The sequence below is a fragment of the Emys orbicularis genome, chromosome 14 (genome assembly GCF_028017835.1).
Source record: "Emys orbicularis isolate rEmyOrb1 chromosome 14, rEmyOrb1.hap1, whole genome shotgun sequence".
Classification (NCBI taxonomy): Eukaryota; Metazoa; Chordata; order Testudines; family Emydidae; genus Emys; species Emys orbicularis.
Genome location: NC_088696.1, coordinates 34,795,863 through 34,814,675, shown reverse-complemented (window position 1 = coordinate 34,814,675; position 18,813 = coordinate 34,795,863). Strand labels below are relative to the sequence as shown.

At 45.1% G+C, this 18,813-nt stretch overlaps 1 protein-coding gene across 1 annotated transcript in view; it reads right to left on the bottom strand.

Annotated features, from left to right (window-relative positions):
• NECAB2 (N-terminal EF-hand calcium binding protein 2) overlaps positions 1 to 18,813 on the bottom strand; it is a 310,753-nt gene that overhangs the window by 73,936 nt on the left and 218,004 nt on the right. The gene's annotated exons all lie outside the window — the stretch shown is intronic.

The following is an 18,813-nucleotide window of genomic DNA, read 5'->3' as shown; positions in this document are numbered from 1 at the left end:
GCTGGTCTGAAACCAAACCAATCTGAAGGCTGTTTGGTGGTTTCACTTTAGTCCCCTCATCATAAAAAAACACCACCACAATTGGCATCTAGTCTCAGTCGAAGAATCAAGAACTAAATGTACATGGACATGAGACTGAATTCTCCACCCATCTACAGAGATAGCCAGGCCCTCTAGAAGATGCATACTGTCAGGGCAGGATGGGCAAGCTGAGAATACTCTGCTCCTGGCAGTGCTCTGTCAGGGGGACAAAGAGAGGCTATTATTCAGTGTGGCTGTCAGTTCAGCACCTTCACCTGCCCTACAGTCACTTATAAAACTGGATGGTTTACATTAGTGCACTTTGGAAACAAGACACTTTAAAACCACTTAGTATTCTTGAAAAAAGAACAGAAGTACTTGTGGCACCTTAGAGACTAATACATTTATTTGAGCATAAGCTTTCGTGGGCTACAGCCCACTTCATCGGATGCATAGAATGGAACATATAGTAAGGAGATATATATATACACACACATACAGAGAACATGAAAAGGTGGGAGTTGTCCTACCAACTCTAAGAGGCTAATTAATTAAGAGAAAAAACTTTTGTAGTGATAATCAAGATAGCCCATTACAGACAGTTTGACAAGAGGTGTGAAAATACTTAACATGGGGAAATAGATTCAATGTGTGTAATTCTTGGTATCCCCTTCACTGTCATCCTGACTGTGGGCAATCTTAGATCATTGCATACGCTCCATTACCATGGTGTAGGAGTGCCTCTGGTCTATCGATCAGCTTTCTCTCCAGCACATCTCCAAATGTGGTATTGTGTGGTATCTAAGGCTATGTTCCTGGCAAAAAAGTGTGTGTGTGTGTGTGTGTGTGTGTGTGTGTATGAGAGAGTGCGCGCAGTGGGATAACTGAGACTACCCACCGGCTGGAAGTTGACCTTGCCTTGTGAACCTCACAACAGAGCTCCAGTGGCTTGCCTCCACTTGGATTTTACAGTGGGATAGCCAGCTGTCTGGGAAACAGTACCAGAGCCAGATCCCACAGCCTAGAATGCCCTGCCTTTTAGAGTCTTCTCCTGACCTCCTTCGAGAGCCTGACACAAGGAGACGCAGAGGGGTGGAAGATCATCCATGTGATCATTCGTCACAAGGAGGACTCCAGCATAGACAAAGGGGAAGAGCATTCCAGAGATGTGGGCTCTTGGCAGAGAGAGCCATGCCTTTTCTTGTCTCTAAATGAAGATGTGGGACAGTCACCAGCTCCAGCCCTCCCATCTCCATTGCTGAAACAGGACTAAAGACAATCTCTCATCTGATCTTGTCCCAGGTCTGGGTTCCACTTCAGCAGAGACTACAAATGCTACCAGACTGGCAGGGGGTTTGGTGATGTTCACCAATGACTCGGATAAGACTAATACACACCCACACACACACACTCTTTCACAATCTGCTCCCAGTGGGTTTTGAGCCCAGATCACCTAAGAAAAAGTTCTGTGCACGAAGATACCATCTATTTATGGTACCATCTATTTATAGTGTGATTTTTAAAGCTGCCAAAAGGACTGGATGACCAATTCCCATTTAAGTAAATGGAAACAGTGTGATCCCCCAAGTGGCTATGAAAAATCTTAGCTCTCTTTTCAATCTGTAAAGGTATCAATAAGCACCCATCCCATGCGCTAGCCCCAAACATGCACCAATATAATGCATATAAAATATATTTAGCAGACTAGCTTGTCTTCATTAATAGCAATTAAGTAACTATGAAGGAGTGCAAGAAAATACACCAATTTACTAAATAAAAGCTATCTACATTTTCCTCACTAAGATACCTACCCTAATTTCTAAGGGTCTGATTCAGTTAGCCACCCCTACCCTCTGAGTATTTTAGGTTCTGAGAGTTGGAAGCCCTGAATAACTTCAAAATGTCATCCAACTGGAAATGAAACTACAGACGTTTCCTTGGGTGCTGCTAACACATTAGAATACCTTCCTTTGGGGATCCTCTCTGATCTCCTCTGATCTCTCTGTCCTTTAAGCTTCTCGCCCCTTTATCTGTTGCCCAACTGGGACTGAAGATGTATTTGAAGCCAAGATCACCAAATGACAAGACTGTTTGCTCTTGACAAGCTTCCAAGATGTTTGTTTTAGCAGCAGCATTTTATAATTGAGGTAAAGTTGTCTCAGACATCTGTCCTCCTCTTTCAATCTACTCTCCATTAGGAAATCTTCAAACTTCCAGCCGTGATTGTTATGCTGGTTACTACTATCCAGTATATTTCATGTACTGTAGAAAAGAGTCATGCCAGGTGTTCCCAAGGTTAAGGTGAATTGGAAGCATCAGAATGTTAATCTCAAACACAGTGATTAAATAACACTGTCTTCAGGCCTCCTCTAATTGATGAGACGTGCAGGCCACCCCAGCTCTAAATTGATCTCAACTTTGCAGAAAGGCACACAATTTACAGGTGTAATGCAGCATTTGCAGGGCCCATTAAAGGGCATTCTTATTTGTATTAGCACCTAAAGGACCCAGCCAAGATACAGGCTCCATTGCAATATGCATTATACACAGTAAGAAAGAGTCCATACTTCAGAGAGTTTAAAATCAAGAAAGGGGTGAAGAGAAGAGATCAACACCACCCACATTTTACATATAGGGAGCAGAGGGTGGAATTTTCAGAAAGTCTCGAGAGCCATAACTGCAGCCAAGTTTTCAGAAGAATTCACCTCCCAGTTTAGGCATTTCGGAAAGTGAACAGATTTTCAAAAGAGCTCAGCACAATTCACACTGAATTCTTTTGAAAATCTAGTCATACGTGTCACAATGTTCTGGGTGTTGAGCACCCAAAAAAAACCCTGTCCTTATTTAGATGCCTAAATGGGAGCTGAGCTGTCCTGAAAATCTGCCCCTAACTGGGGACGCTGAGCACTTGAAAATCCAGTCCCACAGGATTTGCCTATGGTCATACAGGAAGCCTGTGGCAGAAGCAGGATTTCAACTCACATCTCCTGAACCCCGGTCTAATGCCTTGACCACAAGACCATTCCCCGTTTCATGCAGCCTTGGCACTAATGGACCATAGCAAGCAAACCTCTGGGTTATCAAACCTCATGTGCAGTATGCAACACAGTATTAAAGAAACCCTATGAAAGACATTCAAGGTATCCCTGAAATAAATACTTTCAGTGGATACTAGTAATAGCCAACATTTTGAAGAGCTGTTGAATTTTAATGAAAAACTTGCAAAGAGGTGAAATTTAAACACAGTTCTGTCTTTTGTATTCCCAGTGGTAACTGCAGGAAAGCAGCATCTTTGTTTCTTCAGGTTGTAGCAACCTGCATGGTACTTGTAGGGATGAGCACAGGTTGCAGGAGGGAAGATTTCAGGTGAGAACTAAACAGAAGATGAAATTTTTAGGGAACCAAGATTACATTTTCACACAAATACCTTACACAAATAAAGGAGGAGAAATGCAGAAAATATGAATCCATAGCAGAGATTTCCTTCAATGGAACCAGTTAACCATGAAGTTAATTAAAAAAAAGTTTTGCTATTCCTACTTGTTGTACTAACACATTTCTTTATTAGCAGTAATTACAGCAAATCTAGTCTTTGGGAGCAAAATACCTTGAGGCATTATCTGTTTTAGACATTGCTAATCTTAGGAATTTTCTTTTTAAGAAAAAGTTTCTTTAGAGAGGAAATTTTTAAAAAGTACCCTGCTTTCATATGTGGTTTGATTCAAAGCCCATTCAAGCCAATGGAAAGACTCACTGTCTTGAATGCGTTTTGGATTATGTACATAGCGCTTGACATTTTCAAGCACTAGATTGTTCTGGCTTTTGTCTGATTATTAATTATTTGTATTACAGTAGCACCCGGAGGAACCAATTGAGATGAGGGCTCCAGTTGTGCTAGGTGCTATACAGACACATAAATAAGGGCAGTCCCTGTCCCAAATCTTACAATCTAAATAGACAAAACAGAGAAAGGGAAGGGCAAAGTGACTTGCTCAAGGCCACATAAAAGGTCAGTGGCAGAGCCAGGAATGGAACCAGCAGGTCCTGATTTCCAGTTCAGTGCTGCTATTTACTAGACCATGCTACCTCCGAAGTAGTTTGGGTTATGTTTGTATTCTGGTTCTTTAGCAGCATTACTGTTTGTATTTGCAGCATTACATTTTGTATTATTTGGAAAGATATTTAAATGCCACCATGATGAATGTGAGAAGAGAGAAAATTAACAAAGCAGTTCAGTGGAAAGGGGGAAATGAAACTCAGGACTCCTGGCATCTGCTCCTAGCTTTTCCAGTGATTTGCTATATAATGTTGGGTAAATTATTTCACTTCCCCACTCGTGAAATTGGCATGACAATACTAACAACCTACCCCGAAAGGGTGCTGCAAGATATAATTGCTTAGATCCTCAGATGAAAGACACTACAGAAATACCAAACTTTATTTTAATCACTGCATTTACAATGAAAAGACAATTCTTTGAAAACAGTCATTTTTCTTTACCCATTGAAATGTATAAGTCTAGCACACTGCTCATAAACACAATTTCCACCTCTTCCTGCTTTATTGCGATGGGTAAAACTGACACACTCAACTTGTTTTTAGAGTAAAATGGAATTAACACAATTAACATTGATTTAATGAGATACTACATGCCAAAAACCCCTTTAATCCATGTGGGATAGGCTCATTACAATAATTTCAATGAAACTGCATGGACTAAATTGGAGTTCATTGGCACATCTCATGCTCACAACAGATAAGGCATGAAATGGTTTTTCAGAGAAATGAAAGCATGAAGACACCATGGGTTTTGTTATATTATGTAGGGCTTTTCAGACGTCACTGGTTTGCTATCAATTTGAAGGAGTTGGTTCATGTAATTGAATGTGTCATTTCCAGATGCTGCCAGCTATTTCCCCAGGCACGTATTGACTTTACAAAACAAAAGCAAAGGTGGGAAAGTAGGCAGAATGAGATGAGAACTGCATTAGGGTTTGTAACCTGGAACTTGGGCTAGATGTATCAATTAGGTGCTACTGCATTAAAAAATAGTACACATCTTGTCATGGGAATTCAATAACTAGTGAAAGAATTGATACAACGTGCTTAGCACCTCCCCACCACTCTTGTGTATTATGTCCACTAGTGCCCACAATGTGTTAAACACAATCCAAATAGATAACAATCCCCTCCCCCCATTTTTTCCATGTGGACTGTGAATTTCCACAAAGTTTAAAGAGAGGGAGGATCACAGTGGAAAACTTCAAGGCTGCTGCCTTAAGAAACTTGCGAAGAGAGAAGAGTGCCTTATCAAACAAGCTCTGAATATTTACAGAGGGAGCCCTCTTCTGTTCTGCACATATTGGCTCAGTCACAAACACTCTTTATACAGCAAGTCATTAAAATATGCCAGCTGCCTGGCTGGAATCAGGATAATTAAAACATACCAGATGCTGGGCCAGATTTGGGGTCCTTCAGCTTGATGAAACAAAGAAACTGAAACATTTGCCAAGGCAGCCATCTCCTCTCCCTCAGAGAAGTTTCCTAGAGCTGGTGACAAATATTTGAGACCAGCAATGATTCTACCCCACTGTTCCTTCAACAAAGCCCACTCTGTCTGTGGTTCTAAGGCTTTGTCTTCACTACCCGCCGATCCGGCGGGTAGCAATCGGTTTATCGGGGATCGGCTTACCGCGTCTAGTGAAGACGCGGTAAAATCGATCCCTGATCGCTCTGCCGTCGACTCCGGAAATCCACCTCGGCAGGAGGCGGCAGCGGAGTCGGCGGCAGCGCGGCAGCGGTCGACTTTCCCGCGTCCTCACCGCTAGGTAAGCCGACCTAAAATACGCAACTTCAGCTACGGTATTCACGTAGCTGAAGTTGCGTATCTTAGGTCGGACCCCCGCTGTAGTGTAGACCTAGCCTAACTTCTCCAGATTCAAGCATGAAAGGGTGTTGCTCTTATTTGAAAATAAAGGTGGTTTGAGATAAGAGATAATCAATCAATGACAAATAGCCTCCTATCTGGGAAAACAGGTTTCCCTGAGAATTATTTCCTGCACTTCCTGACAGAGATACCCACTAAAACTAGGATTTCTTTCTGCATAAGGAAGCACCCCAGTTATTCTTAGGCCTGGTCTACACTAGGCGTTTATGTCGAATTTAGCGCCGTTACATCGAATTAACCCTGCACCCGTCCACACCACGAAGCTATTTAGTTCGACATAGAGCTCTCTTAAATTCGACTTCTGTACTCCTCCCCAACGAGGGGAGTAGCGCTAAATTCGACATGGCCATATCGAATTAGGCTTGGTGTGGATGGAAATCGACGCTAATAGCTCCGGGAGCTATCCCACAGTGCACCACTCTGTTGACGCTCTGGACAGCAGTCCGAGCTCGGATGCTCTGACCAGCCACACAGGAAAAGCCCCGGGAAAATTTGAATTCCTTTTCCTATCTGGGCAGTTTGAATCTCATTTCCTGTTTGGACATCGTGGCGAGCTCAGCAGCACTGGCAACGATGCAGAAGCTCTCCAGCAGAGATGGCCGTGCAATCTCAGAATAGAAAGAGAGCCCCAGCATGGACTGATCGGGAAGTCTTGGATCTGATCGCTGTGTGGGGCGATGAGTCCGTGCTTTTCGAGCTGCGCTCCAAAAGACGGAATGCAAAGATGTACGAGAAGCTCTCTAAAGCCATGGCAGAGAGAGGATACAGCCGGGATGCAACGCAGTGCCGCGTGAAAATCAAGGAGCTGAGACAAGGCTACCAGAAGACCAAAGTGGCAAACGGACACTCCGGATCCCAGCCACAGACATCCCGTTTCTACGAGGCACTGCATTCCATCCTAGGTGCGGCCGCCACCACTACCCCACCACTGACCGTGGACTCTGAGGATGGGATATTGTTAACGGCCGGTTCCTCGGACATGTTAGCGGACGGGGAAGATGAGGAAGGAGATGAGGAGGACGAGGCAGTCGACAGCGCTTACAACGCTGATTTCCCCGACAGCCAGGATCTCTTCATCACCCTTACAGAGATCCCCTACCAACCCTCCCCAGCCGTTAACCCGGACACAGAATCAGGGGAAGGATCATCCAGTAAGTGTTTTAAACATCTAAACATTTATTTTTAACAGAACAGGAATATTAACAATAACAACAATGGGTTTCTCATGATTAGTGTGCCCTAGGCGCTTAACGTTTCAGTCCTGGGCAGTGCAACTATTGAAAAAAAATCTAACAATGTCCGGTTTTGCATGATTGTTCTGCCCAAGCCGATCTACTGTTTAGTCCCTGCCAGTGCAGCTACAGTAAAATGCGGTCTATATGTCCGGGGATAGAGCTGAAATCCTCAATGGACATCTCCACGAAGCTCTCCTGGAGGTAATTGGAAAGCCTTTGCATCAGGTTCCTGGGGAGAGCGGCCTTATTGGGTCCTCCGTAATAGCAGACATTTCTGCGCCAGGAGACAAGCAAGTACTCCGGGATCATTGCCCTGCAGAGCATGGTGGCATACGGCCCTGGTCTTTGCAGGCTTTCCTGAAGCATTCTTTGTTTTTCCGTGTCTGAGATCCTCATCAGGGTGATGTCGCTCATAGTGACCTGCTTTGAATTAGGTAGGGGAATGTTAGTATTGGGACTGCTTGCCCGTTCCTTTACAGAACTGTAACCGGCGGTTTACAGCCACGCGGTGGAGGCGGGAGAGGGGCAGCATACAGGGATCTTTCCCTGGGACAGCCGCGAGGGGGTGGGACAGGGGCAGAGCTCATGCTTGCCGGATTGCTGGCAGCAGGGACTGGCATTGCTTTCAATGTGAAAGGAGGCCAGTGCAACTATTAAAGTTTTAAGCAGCCACAAGTCTACGGCTTACCATGTCGGCCTGCTACACAAATTCCGGTGTCCTGCCCCGCTTCTCTGATCTGCACTGCAAGACCCCAGGCACTGAATGCGAAGGCCGAAAATTCGACCTTGTCCTGAGTGCGCATGTGATAGGTGCTGTGCATGGTCTTCTTTACAGAGAAAGACTATGTTCTTTGTTCACAACTAAATTTATCTTTCTGAGGAATTCACTCCCTTTTTCCCATTCCCACAGCTGCGACTGTCTCCCAACCCAGCCTGGCATCACACTCCCAGAGGCTAGCGCAGATTAGGCGTAGGAAGAAGAGGACACGGGAGGACATGTTCTCGGAACTTATGGGCTGCTCCCGAGCCCAGGCAGCACAGCAGACCCAGTGGAGGGAGAACTTGTCCCAAATGCACCGTTCACACATGGAACGGGAGGAGAGGTGGCGGCAGGAAGACCAGCAGGCGACTCAAACGCTGCTTGGACTACTGAGGGAGCAAACGGACACGCTCCGGCGCCTTGTGGATGTTCTGCAGGACCGGAGGCAGGAGGACAGAGCCCCGCTGCAGTGTATCTCTAACCGCCCTCCCCTGCCACCAAGTCCCATACCCCCCTCACCCAAAGTCCAAAGAAGGAGGGGCGGCAGAGTCCGTGAAAACTCTCACTCCACCCCTGCAGACTGCTCTACTACTAGAAGGCTCTCATTCCCCAAAATTTGACAAGTCATTTCCTTCCCACCTCACCCAAGCCCCCGTCCAAGTTTCACCCCCCAGTTTCATGTGTAGTTGCTAATAAAAAATACGTTTCTGTTAATATCTGTTTCCATCATCTTCTTTAGAGGAGAGTCTGTCTGAAGGGGGGGAAGGGGATTGGTAATTGGACAGAACAGTCACCTTTACCAGGGTACAGAGGCGGGGGCAGGTTCAGCAGCAGGGCACACACACATTGCAGTCACTAGTTACCCTGGTCATTCTGGGAGGTGGTTTTAGTGTTCTGTGGGGGGTGGGGGGTGCTCTGTGACTTTGTGGCGGGGGAGGGCAGTTACAGATCTTATGCAGCGGTCCTTATCCTGGATCACAGAGCCACGCAGCAGGGGATCTGTAACCGTCCTCCCCTGCCACAAAGTCACATAGCCCCCCCACACACAGAGTCCCGAACAGGAGGGGTGGCAGGGTCCGTTGAAACCACCAGTCCACCACTGCGGAGCCTGTCATTCCTGGAGTTTGGAAGCGTCCTTTGCATCACTACACTACACCCGCTCCCCACCACAGTCTGCGTCCCAGGTTCAACACTTTCCCACGAAAACAGTAATAAAGAAAACGGTGTTCATTAACAAAATTCAAGTGATTTTATTTTTAAACGTGTGTTGGAAGGGGGGGAACGGGGTATGTAACTGGAGAGGATACTGAACATTTAGTGGGTAAAGAAACGGGGGCAGGTTCAGCTTCTCTGTACACAAACTGAAAAGTCACTGGTTACCCTGCTCACTCAGGAACCTAGCTTTCAAAGCCTCCCGGATGCACAGCGCGTCCCGCTGGGCTCTTCTAATCGCCCGGCTGTCTGGCTGGGCGTAATCAGAAGCCAGGCTACTTGCCTCAACCTCCCACCCCGCCATAAAGGTCTCCCCCTTGCTCTCACAGAGATTGTGGAGCACACAGCAAGCTGCAATAACAATGGGGATATTGGTTTCGCTGAGATCACAGCGAGTCAGTAAGCTTCTCCATCTCCCCTTGAGACGGCCAAAAGCACACTCCACCACCATTCTGCACTTGCTCAGCCGGTAGTTGAAGAGTTCTTTTTCACTGTCCAGGGCGCCAGTATAGGGCTTCATGAGCCAGGGCATTAGCGGGTAGGCTGGGTCCCCGAGGATGACTATAGGCATCTCCACATCCCCAAGAGTTATTTTGTGGTCCGGGAAGTAAATACCTTCCTGCAGCCGTCTAAACAGACCAGAGTTCCTGAAAACACGAGCGTCATGAACCTTGCCCGGCCATCCGACGTTGATGTTTGTAAAACGTCCCCTATGGTCCACCAGTGCTTGCAGCACCATTGAAAAGTAGCCCTTTCGGTTGATGTACTGGCTGGCCTGGTGGTCCGGTCCCAGGATAGGGATGTGAGTTCCATCTATAGCCCCACCGCAGTTTGGGAATCCCATCGCGGTGAAGCCATCTATGATGGCCTGCGCGTTTCCCAGGGTCACTACCTTTGAGAGCAGTACCTTGATGATTGCGTTGGCTACTTGCATCACAACAACCCCCACGGTAGATTTGCCCACGCCAAAGTGGTTCGCGACTGACCGGTAGCTGTCTGGCGTTGCAAGCTTCCAGAGGGCTATGGCCACTCGCTTCTGGACAGTCAGGGCTGCTCGCATCCGGGTGTCCTTGCGCTTCAGGGCAGGGGACAGCAACTCACAAAGTTCAAGGAAAGTCCCCTTCCGCATGCGAAAGTTTCGCAGCCACTGGGATTCATCCCAGACCTGCAGCACTATGCAGTCCCACCAGTCCGTGCTTGTTTCCCGGGCCCAGAATCGCCATTCCACAACATCCACATGACCCATTGCCACCGTGATGTCCTCGGCGCTGGGTCCCGTGCTTTCTGACAGGTCTGTGCTACTCTCAGACTTCAGGCCCTCACCGCGGTGCCGTAGCCTCCTCACCTGATTTATCTGCATCTGCCTCTGGGAAAGGTGGATGATAAGCTGCGAGGCGTTGACAACGGCCACAACTGCAGCGATGGTCGCAGCGGGATCCATGCTCGCAGTGCTGTGGCGTCCGCGCTGTCACTGACCAGAAAAGTGCGCGAACTGATTTCCCGCCGGCGCTTTCAGGGAGGGAGGGCGGGAGTAACGGTTGGATGATGACAGTTACCCAAAACCACCCTCGACACATTTTTTTCCCCAGAAGGCATTGGGGGCTCGACCCAGAATTCCAATGGGCAGCGGGGACTGTGGGAACTGTGGGATAGCTGCCCACAGTGCACCGCTTCCAATGTCGACGCTTGCCCCGTTAGTGTGGACTCACAAAGTCGAATTACTGTCCTTAGTGTGGACACACATGTTCGACTTTGCAATATCAATTCCACATATTCGATTTAAGTAAAATCGAACTACTCTCGTAGTGTAGACATACCCTTAGATTAGAAATAGGAGAGAAAAATCTTGACTTTTAAAGGTAGTCTCTGAAAATATAAAGCAGACACTCTAGCAAAAATATTATAAAACATTCCATTGCTATTTGGTTCAAGAAAAATTCTAACTCTGTGCTTTCAATAAGAGTCAGATTGTTCTCAGACAAACAGGAGCATGAAGCCTTTAAGGCAAGTTATTCTGCTGTTAAAAAGGCTTGATCTTGCACCGTTAAAGAGAGTTTGTCCATTGACTTGAATGGTAGTAGAATCCATCCCTAAACAAACAAGATGCTTTTCCCACACTAGGGACAGAGATTTACAAGATCTTCAAACCACAATATCCCCTGCATTTCAGGAAATATGCTTCTGTTTAAAGCACTGGACGGTTTTCCCATTTCCTGCCAAATCACCAATATGACTTTAGACCTTGCAGGGGGCTGTGCCAAAGAGCTGTATATTTAGGGTCCAATATGCAAAATGTTTAGGTTGCAAATAACCATGGGGCCTGATTCCCCTCTCCCTTACAACAGTTTTAGTCTGGTATAATTCCATTGACATCAATGAATCAGTGCAATAATCTTGCATTTATTTTGCATGTATTGTTAACAAAATTACATATGAAAATTGCATGCCCAAGTAGCATGCATTTGGTGCAAAAATGCATGTAACCATGCATAACTAGTCATTCAGGCAAAACGACTGCATTTGTGTGCCTAAAGTTTTTAAAAATTAGATACGATGTAGGTCATGCACTCCTTGTGTAGTGCCATTAGGGCAGATACTTGTAAATCTCAGTGATAAGGAGACCACACAAAAAAGACAGGATAAATTGCTTTTAAGAATCTTCCTGTTCTTCATGTTTTCTAGCTAGTGTTAGCAATATTTTAGCAGTGCTTGATTATAGACATCATAACAGGTCATTGTCTAGTGTACAGTCTTCAGAATACACAGCCATAATGGAATCATTACCAAGAATGTTGTTCGGCACTGCAGAAGAAAATGGCAAAAGGTAATCTGGAAGATCATTTGGAACATTAACAGGGTAGAGTATTTGAAACCCACAGCTAACTGTGCTGTACGGTACCTTGTTGTGTTGTGCATGGAGGTACAGAGGCTCCCCTGTATGGCTGGTTGACCCATTGTCATCTGCACAGCCCTCCACAAAGGGCCTTGAATGATGTAGAGGTTCTTACGGGGCCTTTCCTATGCATCTAGGTAAGTTTCACCTAATACTACTAAGAAACTAAAAACAGCATTGCCAGAAAGATCCTCATCTGCCCTCATTACTTCTTCACCTTCTAGTAACAAGACTTAAATTGCCTCCCACAATTGAGTCAAAGAAGCTGATCAATAATACTGTAGTACGGAGAAGGCAATAATGTCCCATGTGTTAAAAAGCCTTGTGTGAATGGAAGCAGAACGCTCAAGTGCCCACAAGATACACAGGGTTAGTTGAATACTATAATCCTCGCAGACAAACACACAAAGAGATTTGGTGTGACTAACAGTTTAATGGGACAAAAACAACAAGGAGTCCGGATACAGTCTAACATGGCTACCCCCTGATACTTGAGTTTAATGGGACCTTAGTGCCTTTGCACTATTTCTGTCAATGCAAGAACAGACAAAGAATTAGTGTCCATCTCAGCAAGCTCTACTTTCCATTACCTTATCATTCTCCAAGGCATGTGAAAAAGACAGGAGCTCCTATTCACACATCATCAGTTTGCAGGGTTCCAGAGATGGCTTCAGTTCACCACTCAAAGGATCTTTAGTTTGCTCTTCTCAACTTTTTCCATTGTCCTGCCATTAGGAGCTCAGTTCTGCAAGGCGCTGAGCATCTTCAAATGCCACTGACTTTACTGGGGGTCGAGGGTGCTCAGAACATGCAGAGAATGTTCAGCCTCTGGCAGTATTGGTCTCTATATTAAACTGTGCCAAAGGGGCCCCGATAGACGTCATTTTCAAAATTTCGCTATCAGAAAAGCTGTATATTTTGTTGGCTTTGTGCAGAGATGGGCCTAGAGCACAAAGTTCAGATCCTGATCTGAACTTTTCCAACATTTGAGGGTGTTCATTTCAGACCCATCTCTAGCTGAGGCTAATGCATGTGCAACAATGGCAATTTAAACCAAACACTACTAAGAAGGAGGATTTTAATCCTCCTCAATAGTAGCTGTTCCAATAATCCAATCTAGGAAAATATGTACTATCCATCTAGAGTGTATTGAATGAGCCCATGATCAGAGCTCTTAGCATTCATTAGTTAGATTCTCATTAAAGGACCCAGGACAAGCCCAATATATCTCCATTCATTTCTTCGTAGGATACCTGCCGCATCTCTTAAGATTCACTCTGTGCAAGCAGCATGAGGCTTTCATTTATTGTGCTCAATCAAGGTCTTCTGCTTTCAATAACCAGCAGTTCTCCTCTATTGCTATGTACGGATTTCAGCTGCTGCACCTCACATTGCAGCTGACCACAAGCACAAGGGAAGTATTACAGATGGGAAGTCCAGTGAGCGGAGTGAGCTAAAGTGGACCTTAAGCTGGACAATATGGTTGACTGGATAGGCACCAGTCCTTATCCAACTATTCTTACTTCTACGGAGCTCAACACTGAACTGGGAAAGTCACAAGGGATGAATGAGGAAGCTTTTGAGGTGTGCTGTCTATATGTATCTTTTTAAAGCTTCTGTGGGTTGGGGTGCCACATGAGGTGCACAGGATTTTCCAAACACCACGTGAATCCTTGCTAGCAGACCATGCATCTCACATGCACATATCTTGCAAGCAGCCATGAGCCATGCACAAGCTGATACCAGGAGTGGTGGGTGAGGACCTTGTGTTTGATGTTACTTACATCCCTTCATATCCCCTTTGGTGCCGTTTTCTTGACAGGCACAGTTCATCAGTCCAGTTAAACAGGCCCTTAGAAAGTTTTTGTTTTTTCTATCAACCTTTTCCCACCTCTGTCTTTCATATATGATTAGAGCTAAGCAAATACAAAGAGGGAGAGAGAAAGAATTAATTCTGGCAGCTTTCAGCAGAGCAAGGGCAGCATTGAACTGTAGGAAGACAGGCTTCCCTTACCTCGTATGCTGAGTCAGTGTAAAAAGATTTTAATCATCAGGGACAAATGATCAATACAGACTTGTGTTTTTGTTAGCTACTTTTAATTACTAAAAAAAGAGATGACAACAGAGTGCAGGCCCAGAGATATCACTCATTACAATTTATTTCAACACACATTCGCGCAATTCAAATAATTGAAGTTCCATACACACAAATTTCTCTTGGTTTATGACAAGGATTAACTAGGGTCTATTTCCATGGCAACCAAAGTAGTTCAGAGATCTCAGAAGAACTGAATGGGCTTCACATCCCCCACACCCCAGTTGAAAAGAAAAAAAGGAAACAATCCCAAACCCACTAATGCAAAAAAAAAAAAAAAAGTTAATGAAGAAACTGGTTGAAAAGCCAATATCTTCTACTTCATCTCATAATAAAATATAATATCCAAACAGCCCCCTTAAGCCATCGTTTATATCTGGCTACTGAGCTTTTTAAAAAAAATCCTCTGAGGAAAAAAAGGCCACATCTTATTCATAGCTTCCTTCTCCATAAATGAGCTTTTTTAAGCTGTTTGGAAAATCCTGTGCACCTCATGCGGCACCCCAACCCACAGAAGCTTTATAAAGATACATATAGACAGCACACCTCAAAAGCTTCCTCATCGGACGCCTCTCCTCTTTACCAAAATTAATCAAATCTCATCCAGCATCAAGCCCAGAACCTACAGAAAAGACCATGAAAATTCACAGGACTTTGTACCTTTAATTCAGAAGAGTCTCCATAGAGCAGCATAACTCCGGTGGTGGCAGCTACTCAAAGATGAAAATACAACTAGAAAGTCAGAGAGACCTTGAGTACCACCTCCACCTTCATCAGAGAGTGGTTTATTGCCACCATGGAAAGAGAAGTAGTGTCCATGTAAACACATGTAACAATTATTGATTGTATTATAATAGTGCCTAGAGGCCCCAGCTGTGATCTGGGCCCAGTTGTGCTAGGTGCTGTCTGGATACAGTGTGAAACAATCCCTGCCCCCACATAATTTACAATTTAAACACAGAAGCACGCTGGACAAAGGGGGTAGGTGGGTGAAAGGATGTATTATTCCCATTTTACAGATACACTGAGAGACTATCCAGCTCCTTGATAAACCCCAACCACACAGAGGGAGTCTGAGGCACAGCTGGGAACTGAGGGTGTAAAACAGAACAGATTTAAAGGGAGCTGCTCAGCAGCCATTCAGAGACATCAGGTGAGTAGCTCTTCAGAGGGCAGTGCACATCTAGGATTAGGGGATGACAGGAGATGCATTAGCCAGGAACAGGTGATTGCAGGTAGACAAACTGGAAAGGTGACTGAGGAAATTCCTAAGCTAGAAGTCATAACAGCATAGGCTGTGTTGTATCCTGCTTTGATGTCAGAGAATTCAGGGTTGATCCTGCTTTGATGTCAGAGAATTCAGGGTTGATCCTTTCCTAAGACTGAGAGCCTAGAATTGTGGACTGAATGTGTGTCCATCAGGGAAGTCTGAATTCTGTTCAAGACCCGGTGAAATCCAAGGTTAAAAATCCTGGCCGGGAAGTTGGTAACTTTAACAGATTTTTACTCCCAGCTCTTTTCCATCTATTAAACTTCAAGCTAATGGTGCTGAACTCCTTGTGGACATTTGCGTTGGTTAACAAGGGATACATGCGTGTGCTCTACCAGAAAATCCTAAATCTAACCGAGAGAGGGGTTACAAATTGGTGACAGCGGGTTAACACACCAGAGTCCCGCTGACAGCTACATAATGAACTGCTGCATACATAGTGAAATAACAAGGGCTCTTGTACAGGAAAACAACTACTTAGACATGATGAAGGTGGTGTCATCCTGGAGGAAAGAAATACAGCGCAAACCGCTTATAAATTTGCCACTGGTTTCCAAAAATAGGCCCATTTTCCAGGGGCAGGAGCAACTTGTCAAATTCAACAGCAGTTCGTTGCAGGCAGGCAGAGAAGCACCTTAGGAGCTCAGAATAGGAACAATAAAACGAGCCAGTCTGATTTAGTGGTTAAAAAAGGGGTGAGGGGATTAGGCAGACAGGACTCTTGAGCTCAATTCTTGACTCAGTGATAGACCCTTAGATGCTGCATTTCCTGGAGGAGGGTCTATCAGTGCTTGCCTGCCCCACAAGCATTCGGAGAGTAAAGCGAAGTTTAAGCTCTTATGTGAAGTGGATTAAGAGGTGGTAGGAGAAGGGAGAAAGGATTGAGATGCACAATTGTTGAGATGCACTGTGGAAGTGTTCAGCTCTAGAGCTTGGGGCTGTTGGTGGGACGGTGCCCAAAATTATCAAAGAAAACCTCTCAGCAAGGTTCAGTCTACAAGGTCATAAAGTTCCTCAAACCCCCCTCACTCCCAAGAAAGTTTCTGCTAAACCACATCATGATGCAGACACAAGCCATTATTTTCCTTGCCTTAAGCAGGGATCAGTTTTTCCACAAATGCCGCCCCAAACCCCTCTTCATCCTTTTATCTGCTAAATAGCACAGCTGAAAAGTTCAGTAGAAATGCCCAGAACCAGCAAAGGGACCAAATCTGAAATGTAATTTCCCTATTTTATACCGGAGACATGGCAGAGAGCAGGGACCTTCTCCCTCACTCCTTTCATTATGCTATTAGCATTTGTTAAGAACTGACAGTTTGGTCGGGGTGGAAAAGAGAAGCACAGCTGAACATGTGAAGTGATAGGAATTCCCAGGTTCTTACTAATCTACAGTTATCTCCCCTTGCTTCAGAGAAGCGGCACCATCTTCCCAAAGCAGGGATTCAGGAAGAGGCCGGTTAAGAGAACAACATGAATCAGAGACATTGTTGGGAAAAGGGCAGAACTCCCTTCAGAAGGAAAACCTCTGTTCACGGCAAAGGCCACATGTTCAAAACTGGTTGAACAATGAGCAAAGGCCAAACTCTGGTAAAAATCTCCATCATCCATATGCAGATATGTTCTGACAAATGCCATCCTCCCACTCAGTTATTTCCTATTCCAAGCATAAGCATCTCGGGGACCAGTGAGTGACAATGATTGGCAAAGGCTGACATTTTTAATGGTGATCACTGGTTTTAGTACATAACAGGGAGAGTGTTTTTGAAATCCATCTCATTTAAAGTTTCCATGAGGTATTAATGGCTTTGTTGAGTGAAGTAAGTAGAAACTTAACTATGGAGTAGCAGAGCACGGCTGAATTTCAGAACTCCGCCTTTTACTGCCCTGTACACTGTTCTTGCCTCTGCCAGGAGGTTTTATGCACAGCTGGTCTAAATAAGGGACAAAGATTTCACAATGATTTTTGCAAAACATGTCTCTATTTTTCCCATCAAAAAGAATTCTGAAATTTTTCCTCCGGCTCTCGTTTTAACAGAATGATCCAAAGGTCCTCCCCCAGCCACCCAGAGCGAGATCACATTGATCTCTAGTTCCCCTGCCTCTGTCAGTTCATGTTTGAGCTTTACACCCCTGTACACCCGAGCTTTGTACATCTACTTGGCCGGTCCACAGTCATCTTTCACCACTGCAATACTTTGGGGGCAGTGTGCATTTCTTCATGTGATAATCTTTGATGGTGAAGCTGGAGAAAACCACCATTTAATGTATCATATTAATTATCTCCTCTACGACGTGATCACGTCAGCAAACACTGAAGAACGTGGAGCACCAGGCACTGCTCTCAAAGCAAAGCAACAGTCACAAGAGACTACATTAAACAGATGCCTCCTTAGTAGGTCACTACTGGGCTGAAGGCAGCACCCTTGATTGAAACAGCTGCTTCCATCATTCTGAAGTGGGGAGCAGTGGTTCATATCTGAGGCTTCTGTAGCGTTCTTGTAAATTAAGATACATGTGTATCATAACAATATTACAGTCTAAAAGACTAAGGAGTTTGCTAATGTGATATGAACCAAACTCTGGTAATGCTGTTAAAGAGGGAAAAAAAGCCTACTCTCTTTACTATGATTTGATCATGAATAAGGCATATATTTTGATTAGGGGAGAGCGAATGAAAATATTGTCTCCTCTGGTAATTGAGTGCTTACAATACAGGATCTCCAGCATGTTAGGCTGAAAGAGGTGCCGGGGCTCAAGCTGTTAGGCGCTGGGGCACAAGCAATTTTTTTACTTTCATCACTGATGCAGTGAGCCCAGAGGTGCCGGGGCAATGAACTGCCAAGTTGGAGCTGTGATTTTAACCTACATGGGAGACTACTGTGTTGTACCAAGGCACTTCCACATGGTAGGAACTTCAGTATAGACAACATAACTAGCAAATTGATAAAAGTCATTCATTTGGTGGAATGTTAAGGAGTTCCAAGAGAAAGATTAAAAGGAATGAAGTTATAGAGAGTTTTGTTACATAGAGTTTTGACACCAGATTCACCCAAAAATCTCAGTTAATAGATGTTAGCATAGCAAAATTTGGCTATTGTACTGTCGATTGTGTTTTCCTTAAAGCCTCAATTCCTGGAGTCATGTTATTATGAGAGTATCTCAGCGTTCTAGCTCTCATGGCTGTGCAGAAAAGCTTGAAAATGTGACCTCTGAGGGTACGTCTACATAGCAAAGAAAAACCCACGGCTGGCCCATGCCAATCAACTTAGGCTCGCAGGGCTCGGGCTGCGGGACTGTTTCATTGCTGTATAGAGTTCTGGGCTCAGGCTGGAGTCTGAGCTCTGGGACTCTCTCGCCCCACATGGTCCTAGAGCCCGGGC